The sequence below is a fragment of the Phyllobates terribilis genome, unplaced genomic scaffold (assembly GCF_046119375.1).
Source record: "Phyllobates terribilis strain yellow unplaced genomic scaffold, ASM4611937v1 Scaffold_13__5_contigs__length_258822181, whole genome shotgun sequence".
In the NCBI taxonomy this organism is placed as follows: Eukaryota; Metazoa; Chordata; class Amphibia; order Anura; family Dendrobatidae; genus Phyllobates; species Phyllobates terribilis.
In genome coordinates this window covers 107364344-107380029 of record NW_027362773.1, presented here as the reverse complement: position 1 = coordinate 107380029, position 15686 = coordinate 107364344, and positions in this window count along the sequence as shown.

Sequence of the window (15686 nt, the reverse complement as noted above, 5' to 3'; positions counted from 1 at the left end):
GCCGGACAGAAGGGTTGGTAAGAAAGGCCAGACAAAGGACACACAAAGGGGGTCCTGTGAAGCACTCCAAAGTTATCTGGGATTTGTCTGAGCCCCTCACCTGGTGAGCACAGTACGACGTGGGCAGCCGTTACCTGCAGACGTGGTCTGGATAATAAGAACTGTGAGTAAAGGCCCTGGACTGCATCACTGACTCCGTGTCATTACTGCTGCTGCCCTGCACCATCACCCCCATCCTCCGCATACACTGCCCTGAGGCTATACTCCTCCCGTGGGGAGTTATGCTACGCTCTGCTGCACCCACAACACCAGCCTCAGCGGTCTGCCCTGGAGCGGCAGTTCACTCTGACCGCAATCCACGGGTGGCGTAGTCGGACATTTAAACATCAAAACCACATAAATAGTTCCGCCACTGGTTTGACCGCCCTGAGCCACGGAACCGGGTTGCCGCCACGGAGACTACAACCACCAGCATCCACCAAAAAGGGTCCGGCTCCGGGTGTCCCAAGGCCCAGGGGGCGCGTCAGAACATTTTCATCACCTTTCACAATCACCAATGGGACAAGGCAGGGATGTTCTCTGTCCCCTCTCTTATACATCCTAGTGACGGAGCACCTGCTCTCATCAATTCGCCATAACCCCAATATTAGGTGGATTGAGGTGGGAGGCACCGAGTACAAGTGCTCTCTATTTGCTGATGATGTCCTAGTATATATCACTCAATCACATATATCCATCCCTGCTGTTATGGCTGAAATAGATCACTTTGTTACATGGTCAAATTTTAAAATCAATGCAGCGAAGTCTGAGGCCCTCGATGTCTCCCTCCCCAAATCCATATAGGATTCCATCCAGTCCAACTTTCCCTTTGCCTGGCCCTCACAGGGTATCAAATACTTAGGAATTCCTATTCATAGAGACCTCTCCCATCTATGTTATCTTAATTTTGGGCCCTTTATTGAACAACTCCATACAGACCACGGTTGGCAAGTTAGAACTGTAAGATTCACTACGTGAACCACTGGTGTTTTGTGGAAAAGCACATGTACACTGTGTTCCAAATTATTATGCAAAAAGTGTTTAGGAGTGATAAGGGAAGAATTTGTTTGTTTGTCAGTTAAACTCATTGATGGTGATGTGTGTCAGGGCTCTTTATATCACTGTAAGCAATTGCAGACACCTGTGCTAATTAGTTTGGCAGGTGTGTCCAATGAAAGGCAAGACTACTTAAGAAGGCTGTCTCACATTATTAAGCAGCCTACATTTTCTGCCAAAATGGGAAAGAAAAAGGATGTGTCGGCTGCTGAGAAGCAACAAATTGTGGAGTGTTTAGGTCAAGGCATGACTACAATCAACATTGTGCGATGATCAGGATGAAGTGTCTTGGCAATCAAGAAGTATGTAGCTGATTCACAGTACACACGTGTGCGTGCTGATAAGGGCAAATTGAGGACTCTTTCCTACAGGCAATTACGTCAGGTTGAAAGAGAAGCGGCAAAAAAGCCTTGTCATAGCAGCAGACAAGTTTTTGAAGCTGCTTGTGCCTCCAACGTACCCCGAACAACAAGATGCAGGGTCCTTCAGAGGTTTGCTGCTGTGCATACGCCATCCTGTCGACCTCCTCTATCCACTTCACACAAGCAGAAACGGCTCCAGTGGGCCAAACATTACATGAAGACTGATTTCAAAACTGTTTTGTTCACGGATGAGTGCCGTGCAGCATCGATGGTCCAGATGGATGGAGTGGAGGATGGCTGGTTGATGGACACCCCACGCAAACACGGCTACAGCGCCAACAAGGAGGAGGTGGAGTAATGTTTTGGGCTGGAATCATGGGGAGAGAGATTGTTGGCCCCTTTAGGATCCCTGAAGGCGCTAAAGATGAACTCCATAATGTATGTGGATTTTCTCAAACAGCACTTCCTGCCATGGTTCAAGAAGAAGAACCGTGTATTTCACAGCAAGATCATTTTTCTGCATGATAATGCACCATCTCATGCTGCACATAAAACATCTGCATCTCTGGCTGATATGGGCATAAAAGGGGACAAACTTATGGTGTGACCCCCATGCTCCCCTGACCTCTACCCCATTCAGAACCTTTGGAGCATCATTAAAAGGAGTGTCTATGATGGCGGGAGGCAGTTCACATCTAAGCAACAGCTCTGGGAGGGTATTCTGTCCTCATGCAAAACAATTGAAGCAGAAACCATCCAAAACCTGACAAATTCAATGGACGAGAGAGTTCAGAAGCTCCTTTCGAACAAGGGGTCCTATGTGAAAATGTAACATCACCTAGAATAAAGTTTTGAGTTGAAAATTGTTTGATTTCAGTTTCTAGCAACCTGCTAATGCTTATAATTTCAAAAATGACCATTTTTTTGGTCTTTATTAAAATGAAAAGGTTGATCGAAAAGTTTGGGGGATCTAAGAGTGTGGCAACCCAGTAGTCATGATTACTTCGAATTCTGACAATATGAGGGTCATGCTGCAGGTAGTGCAGCAAGAAGGCACTTATGTGTCTCGCGCATCTCGGAGCCCCAAAATTATTTTCCGGGCTAGATGCAGCTAAAAATTATTATTAATTTTAAATCTGGTGAAGCTTTAGTATAGATGGCCTAATAGGATCAGTGCTGCACACTGCTACAAAGCCCAAATTATTTTCCAGTCAAGATACAGATAAACATGATTAGTAATTTTAAATCTGGTGGAGCTTATTATAGATGGCCTAATAGAATCAGTGCTGCACACTGCTACAAAGCCCAAATTATTTTCCAGCCAAGATACAGATAAACATGATTAGTAATTTGAAAGCTTAAAACGGTTGGTAGGGTGATTTTAACCAATCATCAAGCTTTTACTCTCCCCAGGATGACACAGGGGTAGAAAAGTCGTTTCGGATCCATGATTTGTTCATCTTTATGAACGTGAGTCTGTCTACATTATCAGTGGAGAGCCGCGTGCGCTTATCTGTCAGCACACCACCAGCAGCGCTGAACACACGTTCAGACAGAACGCTGGCTGCGGGGCATGACAAGATCTCCAAGGCGTAAGTGGCTATCTCCGGCCATTTATCCAGATTGGAAGCCCAAAAAGAGCAAGGGTCCAGTGACACAGTCGTGGCTTCAATGTTTACTTGGAGATACTCCTGTACCATCGTCTCTAGGCGTTGACTATGTGTCAGACTTCTTGTCTCCTGTGGCCTTGCAAAGGATGGGCTAAAAAAGTGGTGAAATGATTCCGCAAAATTGATGTTACCAGCAGATACTGTGGTTCTGTTACGGTTTGAGTGCTGAACACTTGACGGTCCCACGGTTGGCAAGTTGGAACTGTGAGATTCACTACGTGCACCACTGGTATTTTGTGGAAAAGCACATGTAAGATTCTGCAACAGTCTCTGCTGATACTCCTGCATGCGTGCATCCCTTTCTATGGCAGGAATAATTTCTGCAAATTTACTTTTGTACCGGGGATCTAACAGTGTGGCAACCCAGTAGTCAGGATTATTTCTAATTCTCACAATTCGAGGGTCATGTTGCAGGTAGTGCAGCAAGAAGGCACTCATGTGTGTTGCGCATCCAGGAGCACCAAGTCCCTGTTGTGTTGGTGGCGAGGTAACAATCATGCTTCCTTCCTCTGTCCTCTCCCCCCAACCTCGCACAACAGAAATGTGATCAAGGTCTCCCTCATCTGATGAGTCTTCCATCAGTTCGTCCTCCATTTCTTCCTGGGCTCCTGCACCTTCCTCACTAATTTGGCTGCTACCATGCGCCCTGGTAAAACCATCTCCCCCACCCTCACATGCCTGCCGCCTTGGTGCTGCCGACCGTCTGGACCTTGCAGATGTTAGTGACGCGCCCCCTGGGCTATGTTCAAGGGATACCCGGAGCCGGATCTAGATAGGGGTAGTAGTCCTTGTGGCGGTGACCCGGTCCGTGCCCAGGGTGGTCAAACTAAGTGTGTGGCAGTCTTGGTAGATGTTGTTTCAGTGTCGACTACGCCACCCGTTGATTTGCGGTCACAAGGCCGCCGCTGCAGAACAGTCCGCTGAGGCCGGTAGTATGTGTGCAGCAATGGTGGTATAACCCCCAACGGGAGGGGTATGGCCTCAGGGCAGCTGGTGCGGATGATGGAGGTAGTGATAGTGCAGAAAGGAGAGTCAGAGACGTGAGATGCAGTTTCAGGGTTTTTACTCACTGATGTTGCTTTAGTCACTTCGGCCGGGAGTGACCACCCGAGCCGTACTGCATTCACCAGGTGCGGGACTCGGCTAACCCCCAGGCAGTTCCGGAGCGTGGTCCTGAGCTTCCCTCTCACTCTCTTTCTCCTGGCCGTCCCCCACCAGGGATCCACCTTTGTCCGGTTCCCTTGGGCCTTCTACGGTAAAACCTTCTCTGGCTTTCCTGACCCTACTCTTGGTGTACCTTCCTGGTGGATGTGGTGAGGGTCGTGGCAAAACTTGACCACGACCTCCGGTTCCTGGTTAAGGGTTACTTTTGCCTCCGCCAGCTTGGGATCCGGTGCCTTCTTCTGCCAACCCTTCACCCTTTTGGCTTAATTCTGGGATCTTAGGGTTCCCTCTTTTCTGCGTCTCTGGGCCTTCCTTCTTCCTCTCCACTACAAGCCTGGCCCTGGAGCTGGGCCCAGCCGGAGCCACAGCTCCTAGTCAGCCCTCCTGGCTGAACTCTCCTTCAGCTTCTCCTCAGACTGACTGACTGACCCTGTCCTAAGATGGTGCCCACCATATATACTCCCTCTATGTGTGAGCCCAGGTGACCAGCACCTAATGGGCTCCTATCTCTATGCCCAGAGCCCCTCCCCTATCTTCCCCTACACTACTGGGATGTTCCACCCCCCCTCCCACTCCAGCCAGGGACAGACGCTGTCGTACCTGCACATTTACTTGGTGGGAGTACCGTAGTTCTGTCCCCCGGAAATGGGATGTATGTAGTGCATGCAGCCTACTGAGCTCAGTCCCACACTCCATCCTTACCCGGGAGTGGAATACCACACCTCTGGAGTGAGGTGCAATACCCCTGTAGCAGCCGAGTCCTCAGGGTGCTACATTCCCCCCTGGTAAATCACAGCACGTCCTCGGGCTGTAAAAGAGCAAAACATGCAAACATACAAAATTTTTCAAAACATACACGAATATATAAAACATTATAAACATTATCAGCAACATAACATTACGGGTAACTTCTTATATTATAAGACCTTTTTGATATAATACTCTTCTTATAAAATGTTCTTGTTCTTCTGGCCACTGTGCACTTGTGACCAGGTAAAAGTGCAACAGTACAAAAACAGTTCCTTATAAAACCAGTAGGGGGCGCTTTAGGAAGCGCAACTATATACAAGGGTATGGCCGCTCTCAGTCCTCGGCCAGTGGGGATAAGGGATGGCTGCTCACAGTCCTCAGCCTGTTAAGGGATAGGGACACACGGGTAACAGTTTGCTGGTCCCAACGGGGACTATACTTTACAGGTAACAGTTCTTGTACCCTTACGGGTAACTATTTACAGTTTCACTGTACCGTACTTTAGTAACGGCGTCCTCCTGCTCCTTCCTGCGGGTAACCTTCAAACCCGTCCGGGTCCTCTTGATCCTCCTTGCACTGTAGCTCTTCCTCGGTCAATCGGTGCACATGAAGAGCATATGGACCTTTGGCACACTGATGCCGGGTGAAGGTGACCTCGTCACCCAGGTAAAGGTCACGACCTCTGTGTCCCTCCGGCAGATGGCTCTCGACGTCCCTGCGGGTGACAAAGACGTCGCCGGGGGTTCTGTGGTCCCGGATAAAACCCCACCCGTGCTGCAGTTGAAACTTGATTACGGTCCCGGTGGCGCGGGGACCGTGGGCTGCACGGGGGTTTCGTCTGGTCCGGCTCTTCTGCTCCGCACTCTGGACTTGCAGCCGCTCCTCGCGGACCCGCCTCTCTCGCCGTTCCCGGTCGAAGACCTCCAGCTGTTGCCGGCAGCACTCTGCTCGCTGGGCTGCGGCCGCCCGGGTCTCGTGGGTGAAGCCGATGAGGTTTTCTCCAGTGGGGTCCCATTCGAATTGGGCCTCCTCCAACGGGAGCGGAGTGATCTTGGCGGGCGCCGGAGCCGGAATCAGAGGCTCACACAGAGGCCTTTCCTTCCGGAGTCGGGGATGGAGGTACTCCGGTGGCCACTCAAAGGGCTGCCCATCCGGGCAAGTGTGCTGGACGAACAGGTCTTCACCCAAGGGTAGGACTTTGTGGGTTGAGGGCGCGGTGGTAGTAGCGGCGCCCGGATTCACCAGGCCTTGCGACCAGGCCGGTAGTGCTCTAAAGGTAAAGGGCACTGTGGAGACGGCGGCGCCCGGGGGCACTCGACCTTGCGACCAGGCCGGTGGCGTCTCCTGCTTGGCCGCGCTCGGGGTTGAGGCGCGTGACGTCACAGGGGGCGTGGCCGCGGCGCCTACTTGAGGCATAGTCTGTAGCTGTGGCGGTGCAGCGACGGGCACGGTAGGGGGAATTTCGGGCTCTGCGACGGGGAGCTGGGGCAGGCTCGCGGTTTCTAGGCTTGGGGTAGTGACGTCCCCTTTACCTGCCTCCGTCTCTTCAGCTCCTTCCACGGCGTCGTCTCCGGCCTTCATTCCTCCTGCACCATCCTCAGAGGCGGTCAGACTCCTCGTCTCGGGTGGCGTGCTCCGCTGGCGGGTTCCAGCCTGCTGGGCCATCTCCCTACTCCACTCAGTCAGCGTTTCTCGCTGCACCTGGGCCATCCTCCGTGCGAGGCCCTCCAGCGCGGTCTGTGCACGCTCCCGGTCTCGGGGGAGCTGTGCTAGGATCTCCACCAGGTCTTGTGGGGTGGTGACTTGCAACAGGCTCCTGACCACAGGGTCGGTGCTGCCTGACTCTCCCTCCATCTCCGGGTGCGACCTCTCCAGACTCTTCCAGGCTGCACCCATCCTCACTCTTTTGTTCTGTATCCGCCCACACTGAGGGTGGTCCCGGGGCAACTTGGTGATTGTCAGTTCCAGGGGCAGACCCCCCACGCTGACGGACATCTCAATCATTGCAATCTCTGCTGGTGGGGGCGGTCTTCGCTTTTGGCGCCATTCTTGGACCTCGCCCACGATGGGAGGTGGCCTCTTGCCACCCTCTGGCACGCCCATAATGGTGTCCACTCTGCCAGGGCGGGAAATCTTCTCAGATGGCGGGAATCGTCTCCCAGTGGCGGGAAACTCCGTGGATGGCGGGAAAAAGCTGCAGATGGCGGGCAACCGGCGGGAAACGACCCGTGATGGCGTCCGATGGCGGGGACCCTCCGGAATTGGCGGGAGACTTCTTCTTACGGTACATATAAACTTTTCTTCAGGCACGCAGTACCCAGTGGTGGCGGGCACGTGATCCTGCCGACTACGCCAAAGTTGACGCGCCCCCTGGGCCATGTTCAAGGGATACCCGGAGCCGGATCTAGATAGGGGTAGAAGTCCTTGTGGCGGTGACCCGGTCCGTGCCCAGGGTGGTCAAACTAAGTGTGTGGCAGTCTTGGTAGATGTTGTTTCAGTGTCGACTACGCCACCCGTTGATTTGCGGTCACAAGGCCGCCGCTGCAGAACAGTCCGCTGAGGCCGGTAGTATGTGTTCAGCAATGGTGGTATAACCCCCAACAGGAGGGGTATGGCCTCAGGGCAGCTGGTGCGGATGATGGAGGTAGTGATAGTGCAGAAAGGAGAGTCAGAGACGTGAGATGCAGTTTCAGGGTTTTTACTCACTGATGTTGCTTTAGTCACTTCGGCCGGGAGTGACCACCTGAGCCATACTGCATTCACCAGGTGCGGGACTCGGCTAACCCCCAGGCAGTTCCGGAGCGTGGTCCTGAGCTTCCCTCTCACTCTCTTTCTCCTGGCCGTCCCCACCAGGGATCCACCTTTGTCCGGTTCCCTTGGGCCTTCTACGGTAAAACCTTCTCTGGCTTTCCTGACCCTACTCTTGGTGTACCTTCCTGGTGGATGTGGTGAGGGTCGTGGCAAAACTTGACCACGACCTCCGGTTCCTGGTTAAGGGTTACTTTTGCCTCCGCCAGCTTGGGATCCGGTGCCCTCTTCTGCCAACCCTTCACCCTTTTGGCTTAATTCTGGGATCTTAGGGTTCCCTCTTTTCTGCGTCTCTGGGCCTTCCTTCTTCCTCTTCACTACAAGCCTGGCCCTGGAGCTGGGCCCAGCCGGAGCCACAGCTCCTAGTCAGCCCTCCTGGCTGAACTCTCCTTCAGCTTCTCCTCAGACTGACTGACTGACCCTGTCCTAAGATGGTGCCCACCATATATACTCCCTCTATGTGTGAGCCCAGGTGACCAGCACCCAATGGGCTCCTATCTCTATGCCCAGAGCCCCTCCCCTATCTGCCCCTACACTACTGGGATGTTCCACCCCCCCTCCCACTCCAGCCAGGGACAGACGCTGTCGTACCTGCACATTTACTTGGTGGGAGTACCGTAGTTCTGTCCCCCGGAAATGGGATGTATGTAGTGCATGCAGCCTACTGAGCTCAGTCCCACACTCCATCCTTACCCGGGAGTGGAATACCACACCTCTGGAGTGAGGTGCAATACCCCTGTAGCAGCCGAGTCCTCAGGGTGCTACATTAGCCCTTCCGCATACAACTCCTCCTCCTCTACTTCCTCTACCTCCTCTTGTGCCACCACCTGACTCCGAATTCTGTTTAACATGTGCTCCAGCATGTAAATCACCGGAATAGTCATGCTGATAATGGCATCGTCAGCACTAAACATCTTCGTCGCCATTTCAAAACTGTGCAGAAGGGTGCATAGGTCCCTGATCTGAGACCACTCCTCCAGCATGATTTGCCCCACCTCTGGATCTCGTTGGCCCAGGCTATACGTCAGAACGTATTGCACCAGGGCTTGTCGGTGCTGCCACAGTCGCTGCAACATGTGCAGAGTTGAATTCCACCGGGTAGGCACATCGCATTTTAGCCGGTGAAGTGGCAGGCCCAACGACTTCTGTAGAGATGTAAGTCGCTGAGCTGCGGGATGCGAACGGCGAAAGTGAGCACACAGCGACCGTGCCCTCTGCAGAAGGCCATCTAGTCTGGGATAGTGGGCTAAAAATTGCTGGACAACCAGGTTCAACACGTGAGCCATACAAGGCACGTGTGTGACATTGCCCCGGCGAAGGGCCGCACCCAGGTTTGCAGCATTGTCACACACGGCCTTCCCTGGTTTCAGGTCCAGTGGAGACAACCATTCATGAAATTGGTTCTCCAGAGCTGACCACAACTCCTCAGCTGTGTGACTCACATTTCCCAGACATTTCAATGTAAAAACCGCCTGATGACGTTGAGCCCTACTGCCAGCATAGTAAGGAGGTGTGCAGGATCCCTTCTGCACAGTTAGAAAGCTTGTGGCATGACCAGACAGGCTTTGGGTGCAGGTGGAAGACCGAGAGGAGGTTGAGGAGGCAGAAGCAGTGGAGGAACTTTGACATAAAGAGGATTGACGCACAACTCGTGGGGACGGCAAGACTTGGACAGCAGCCCCTTGTCCTGCTGTCACCATAGTTACCCAGTGCCCAGTCAGCGACATGTAACGCCCCTGTCCATGCCTACTCGTCCAAGTGTCTGTGGTGAAATGCACCCTGTCACACACAGAGTTTCTCAAAGAAGCGGTGATGTTGTGTGCGACATGCTGGTGGAGCGCAGGCACACCTTTCTTTGAGAAGTAGTGCCGACTGGGCATCTGGTACTGGGGCACTGCGACGGACATAAGGTCTCGAAAATCCTCTGTGTCCACCAGGCGGAAAGGCAGCATTTCTGTAGCCAAGAACTTGCAGATGGTGAAATTCAACCTCTTAGCTTTCTCATGGCTAGGAGGAAATGGTCTTTTACTTGTCCACATCTGAGGGACCGAGGGCTGGCTATTGTGCTTAGACGGGGTTGATAAGGGTGTCCCCGGCAAACTGCCGGTCTGTGAGGAAGATGCAGGCGGACATGTTAGGTTGCCTTGATCCAAAGGTGGTGCTATCGATGTCGGACAGCGCTCAACACCAGCTGGTGTTACCACCTCCAAAGAAAATGATGACCTGCCAATCACGCTGGCTGTTGCGGGTAAAGAGGTGGCAGGTCTGCGCCCCAAAACAGGTGTGACTGCTGTCCCCCCAGTCACAGAGGATGAAGAGGCCGCGGATGCACAAGATATGGCAGACGGTGGTTGGCCCGGCCGGCTAGGCCGCATTGTAGCACACTGAGCTTCCCACTGAAACTTATGCTTCATGTCCATGTGCCGGTTCATGCATGAAGTACTCAAACTATGTATTTTTTGGCCTCTACTTAGCTTTTGCTGACAAATGTTACAGATAACACGAGTTGGGTCATCTTTATCGATCTGAAAAAATGCCCAGGCTATGCAAGGCTTAGCACCCATGCGACCTGAAGAGCCACCACGACTTGTGGTGAGAGGCAGAGTTGTGTTTGAGGATGCAGTTGTTGACGTGCTTCCAGTACTACGTCTCTGTCCAGGAAGGCGCAACCTGACCTCGTCGTCACTAGCATCTTCCTCCACCTCCTCTGCTGACCTCATCTCTTGGCTGACTGTGGGTTGACAGTAAGTGGGATCTCCAACCTCATCATCATCACCCTGTGCGTTATCACACCCGTCGTCCTCAGAGCCAACCTGTTCCTGCCCTGACAAAAAACTAAAGTTGTCGCTCCAATCAGGTATTTGAGTCTTATCATCGTCTTCCTCATTGTCTCCACCAACAGGAGTTACAGTTTGGGAATGAGGGTCTACATTATGGTCAGAACCTTCTGCGTCTGGTCCTGGATCCGACTCATAAAGATTCTGGGCATCAGTGCAGATCATTTCCTCGTCTGGATTCACAGAAGCGCTGGAGTCGACCTCTGATTCCCAGGCTATAGTATGAGTAAACAGCTCTGCAGACTCAACCATCTGTTCTACCTCATACTCAGACGGGCAGCTGGAGATTTGGGAGCTGTGAGGAAGCAAGTGCGATTGGGGTGACACCTTTGAGGACTGGAGTATTTGTGATGTTGAAGTTGATGTGGAGGAGAGCCCACTTAAAGGAGCACTTGATATCCGTTGAAGCACCTGCTGTTTTTGTGCCTCATCTGGAATTTGTAGCGATTGGCGTGGCCGTAAGAAAGGGATCTTATCACATTGTCCGCTAAAAGAAGTAGACATTTTAGTTTGGCTGGAAGATGGTCTTTCTTCTGCAGATGTTACTGTTGCTTTAACACCTACCCCACGGACACAACCTTTTTTCCCCTTCCCAACACGCCTATTCCCCTTTCCACCAGCAGCAGGCCTTTTTCCACTCATTTTGGTGGTTAACTAATTAACAACTCTGGAGTTGTTTGCACAAAAAAACAATGGATGGGAACCGAGCAGAGCTGAGTGGCCAAACTGTGGTATTAGGCCAAAACTATTGGCTGGGTTAGATGCAGAAAAAAATTATATTCAATTTGCAACCTGATGGAGGTCAGTATAGATGGACTAATAGAGAAAGTCCCACACACTGCTAGAAGGCCAAATATTTTTTCAGAGCTAGATGCAGAAAAAAATATATTCAGTTTGCAACCTGATGGAGGTCTGTATAGATGGATTAATAGAACAAGTCCCACACACAGCTAGAAGCCCAATATTTTTTCAGAGGTAGATGCAGAAAAAAATATATTCAGTTTGCAACCTGATGGAGGTCAGTATAGATGGACTAATACAACAAGTCCCACACACAGCTAGAAGCCCAATATTTTTTCAGAGGTAGATGCAGAAAAAAATATATTCAGTTTGCAACCTGATGGAGGTCTGTATAGATGGACTAATACAACAAGTCCCACACACAGCTAGAAGCCCAATATTTTTTCAGAGGTAGATGCAGAAAAAAATATATTCAGTTTGCAACCTGATGGAGGTCAGTATAGATGGACTAATACAAGTCCCACACACAGCTAGAAGCCCAATATTTTTTCAGAGGTAGATGCAGAAAAAAATATATTCAGTTTGCAACCTGATGGAGGTCTGTATAGATGGATTAATAGAACAAGTCCCACACACAGCTAGAAGCCCAATATTTTTTCAGAGGTAGATGAAGAAAAAAATATATGCAGTTTGCAACCTGATGGAGGTCAGTATAGATGGACTAATACAACAAGTCCCACACACAGCTAGAAGCCCAATATTTTTTCAGAGCTAGGTGCAGAAAAAAATTATATTCAATTTGCAACCTGATGGAGGTCAGTATAGATGGACTAATAGAATGATGCTATGCCCAAAAGATTTTACTTCACTAGGTGCAGTAAAAAAATTGGTATTCTATACACAGGTGGTATATCTTGCAACACAGATAGGCTACTCCACTGACTAACACACTCTGCAATAGGCCAAAAAGGATTAGCTTTGCTAGATTCAGCCAAATGCTGTGAAAAAAACTTGCACAGCACTGGCACAGACCTGCCTGGCAAAAACTGATAGGAACTGATGTAACCTAGTCCTGAAAAGGACTCCAATTACAATTAGTCTTTACTCCCACAATCTATCTATTTAAGAGCACAGACCTGCCTGATAAAAGTCGTAGGAAATGCTGTAACCTAGTCCTTAAAAGGACTGCAATCACAACTATTCCCTACTCCCAAGCTATCTGTAGATTTGTGCAAAAATTGGCTTGAAATTAACAAGGTATAGCGCACACAGCAACAGCGGTGCCGTCTAACACGCAGCTGCAGCAGTGAGAAAATGGTGGCGACGGGGAAAATGGCTTGGTCTTATAGGGCAAGGACATGTGACATACACTGCCAATGACACATGCCCTTGCTTTTATGAAAAAAAGCACTTCGCTCCGTGTGTGCGCTGCTGATAGGCTGACAGATTGCACCTCCCCACTGTAAATGCGGGAAAGAGAAAAAAAAAATGGAGATCTTCATTGTTCCTGCAGAGATCCATCCCCTGCCCCTCCCCCCACCCCGCTGTACACTCAAACTGCGTATTAACATTAATTTTCATCATTACTGAGAAAAAATCCAGTTATGATTTTGGTGCACGAACAGTTATCGAACATAACCTCGAACAGCCGAATTTTTCTCAAATTGTTCGTGTTCGCCGAACGGCTCGAACACGGCCCAAAACAGCTCGAATTTGAGATTGGCGAACAGTTCGAGTAGAACAACGCTCATCTCTAGTGACTAGTTGTAATTCCAGCCCTTTTGAGGGCTAGGTTACATCAATTCCTATCACTTTTTCCCAGGCAGGCCTGTTTTAGTGCTGTGCAAGTGTTTTTCACAGCATTTGGCTAAATCTAGCTAAGCAAATCCTTTTGGGCCTCTTGCAGTGTGTGTTAGTCAGTGGAGTAGCCTATCTGTGTTGCAAGCTACACCACCTGTGTATGTAATACAAATTTTTTACTGCACCTAGCCAAGTAAAACCTTTTGGGCCTGTAGCAGTGTGTGGTACTCATTCTATTAGGCCATCTATACTAAGCTCCACCAGCTTTCAAATTACTAATAATTTTTAGCTGCATCTTGCCTGGAAAATAATTTTGGGCATAATAGTAGTGTGTGGTACTCATTGTATTAGGCCATCTATACCAAGCGCCAACAGCTTTGAAATTAATAATAATTTTTAGCTGCATCTAGCCCGGAAAATAATTTTGGGCTTAGTAGCAGTGTGTGGTACTCATTGTATTAGGCCATCTATACCAAGCTCCACAAGCTTTGAAATTAATAATAATTTTTAGCTGCATCTTGCCTGTAAAATAATTTTGGGCATATTAGCAGTGTGTGGTACTCAATCTATTAGGCCATCTATACTAAGCTCCACCAGCTTTGAAATTAATAATAATTTGTAGCTACATCTAGCCCAAAAAATAATTTTGGGCTTAGTAGCAGTGTGTTGTACTCATTGTATTAGGCCATTTATACCAAGCTCCACCAGCTTTGAAATTAATAATAATTTTTAGCTGCATCTAGCCCGGAAAATTATTTTGGGCATAGTAGCAGTGTGTGGTACTCATTGTATTAGTCCATCTATACCAAGCTCCACCAGCTTTGAAATTAATAATAATTTTTAGCTGCATCTTGCCCGGAAAATAATTTTGGGCTTAGTAGCTGTGTGTGGTACTCATGGTACTCATTGAATTAGGCCATCTATACCAAGCTCCACCAGCTTTGAAATTAATAATAATTTTTAGCTGCATTTAACCCAGAAAATAATTTTGGGCTTAGTAGCAGTGTGTGGTACTCATTGTATTAGGCCATCTATACCAAGCTCCACCAGCTTTGAAATTAATAATAATTTTTAGCTGCATTTAGCCCGGAAAATAATTTTGGGCATAGTAGCAGTGTGTGGTACTCATTGTATTAGGCCATCTATACCAAGCTCCACCAGCTTTGAAATTAATAATAATTTTTAGCTGCATCTGGCCCGGAAAATAATTTTGGGCTTAGTAGCAGTGTGTGGTACTCATTGTATTAGGCCATCTATACCAAGCTCCACCAGCTTTGAAATTAATAATAATTTTTAGCTGCATCTAGCCCGGAAAATAATTTTGGGCTTAGTAGCTGTGTGTGGTACTCATTGTATTAGGCCATCTATACCAAGCTCCACCAGCTTTGAAATTAATAATAATTTTTAGCTACATCTGGCCCGGAAAATAATTTTGGGCTTAGTAGCAGTGTGTGGTACTCATTGTATTAGGCCATCTATACCAAGCTCCACCAGCTTTGAAATTAATAATAATTTTTAGCTGCATCTAGCCCGGAAAATAATTTTGGGCTTAGTAGCAGTGTGTGGTACTCATTGTATTAGGCCATCTATACCAAGCTCCACAAGCTTTGAAATTAATAATAATTTTTAGCTGCATCTTGCCTGTAAAATAATTTTGGGCATATTAGCAGTGTGTGGTACTCAATCTATTAGGCCATCTATACTAAGCTCCACCAGCTTTGAAATTAATAATAATTTTTAGCTACATCTAGCCCAAAAAATAATTTTGGGCTTAGTAGCAGTGTGTTGTACTCATTGTATTAGGCCATTTATACCAAGCTCCACCAGCTTTGAAATTAATAATAATTTTTAGCTGCATCTAGCCCGGAAAATAATTTTGGGCATAGTAGCAGTGTGTGGTACTCATTGTATTAGTCCATCTATACCAAGCTCCACCAGCTTTGAAATTAATAATAATTTTTAGCTGCATCTTGCCCGGAAAATAATTTTGGGCTTAGTAGCTGTGTGTGGTACTCATGGTACTCATTGTATTAGGCCATCTATACCAAGCTCCACCAGCTTTGAAATTAATAATAATTTTTAGCTGCATTTAGCCCGGAAAATAATTTTGGGCATAGTAGCAGTGTGTGGTACTCATTGTATTAGGCCATCTATACCAAGCTCCACCAGCTTTGAAATTAATAATAATTTTTAGCTGCATCTAGCCAGGAAAATAATTTTGGGCTTAGTAGCTGTGTGTGGTACTCATTGTATTAGGCCATCTATACCAAGCTCCACCAGCTTTGAAATTAATAATAATTTTTAGCTGCATCTGGCCCGGAAAATAATTTTGGGCTTAGTAGCAGTGTGTGGTACTCATTGTATTAGGCCATCTATACCAAGCTCCACCAGCTTTGAAATTAATAATAATTTTTAGCTGCATCTAGCGTGGAAAATAATTTTGGGCTTAGTAGCAGTGT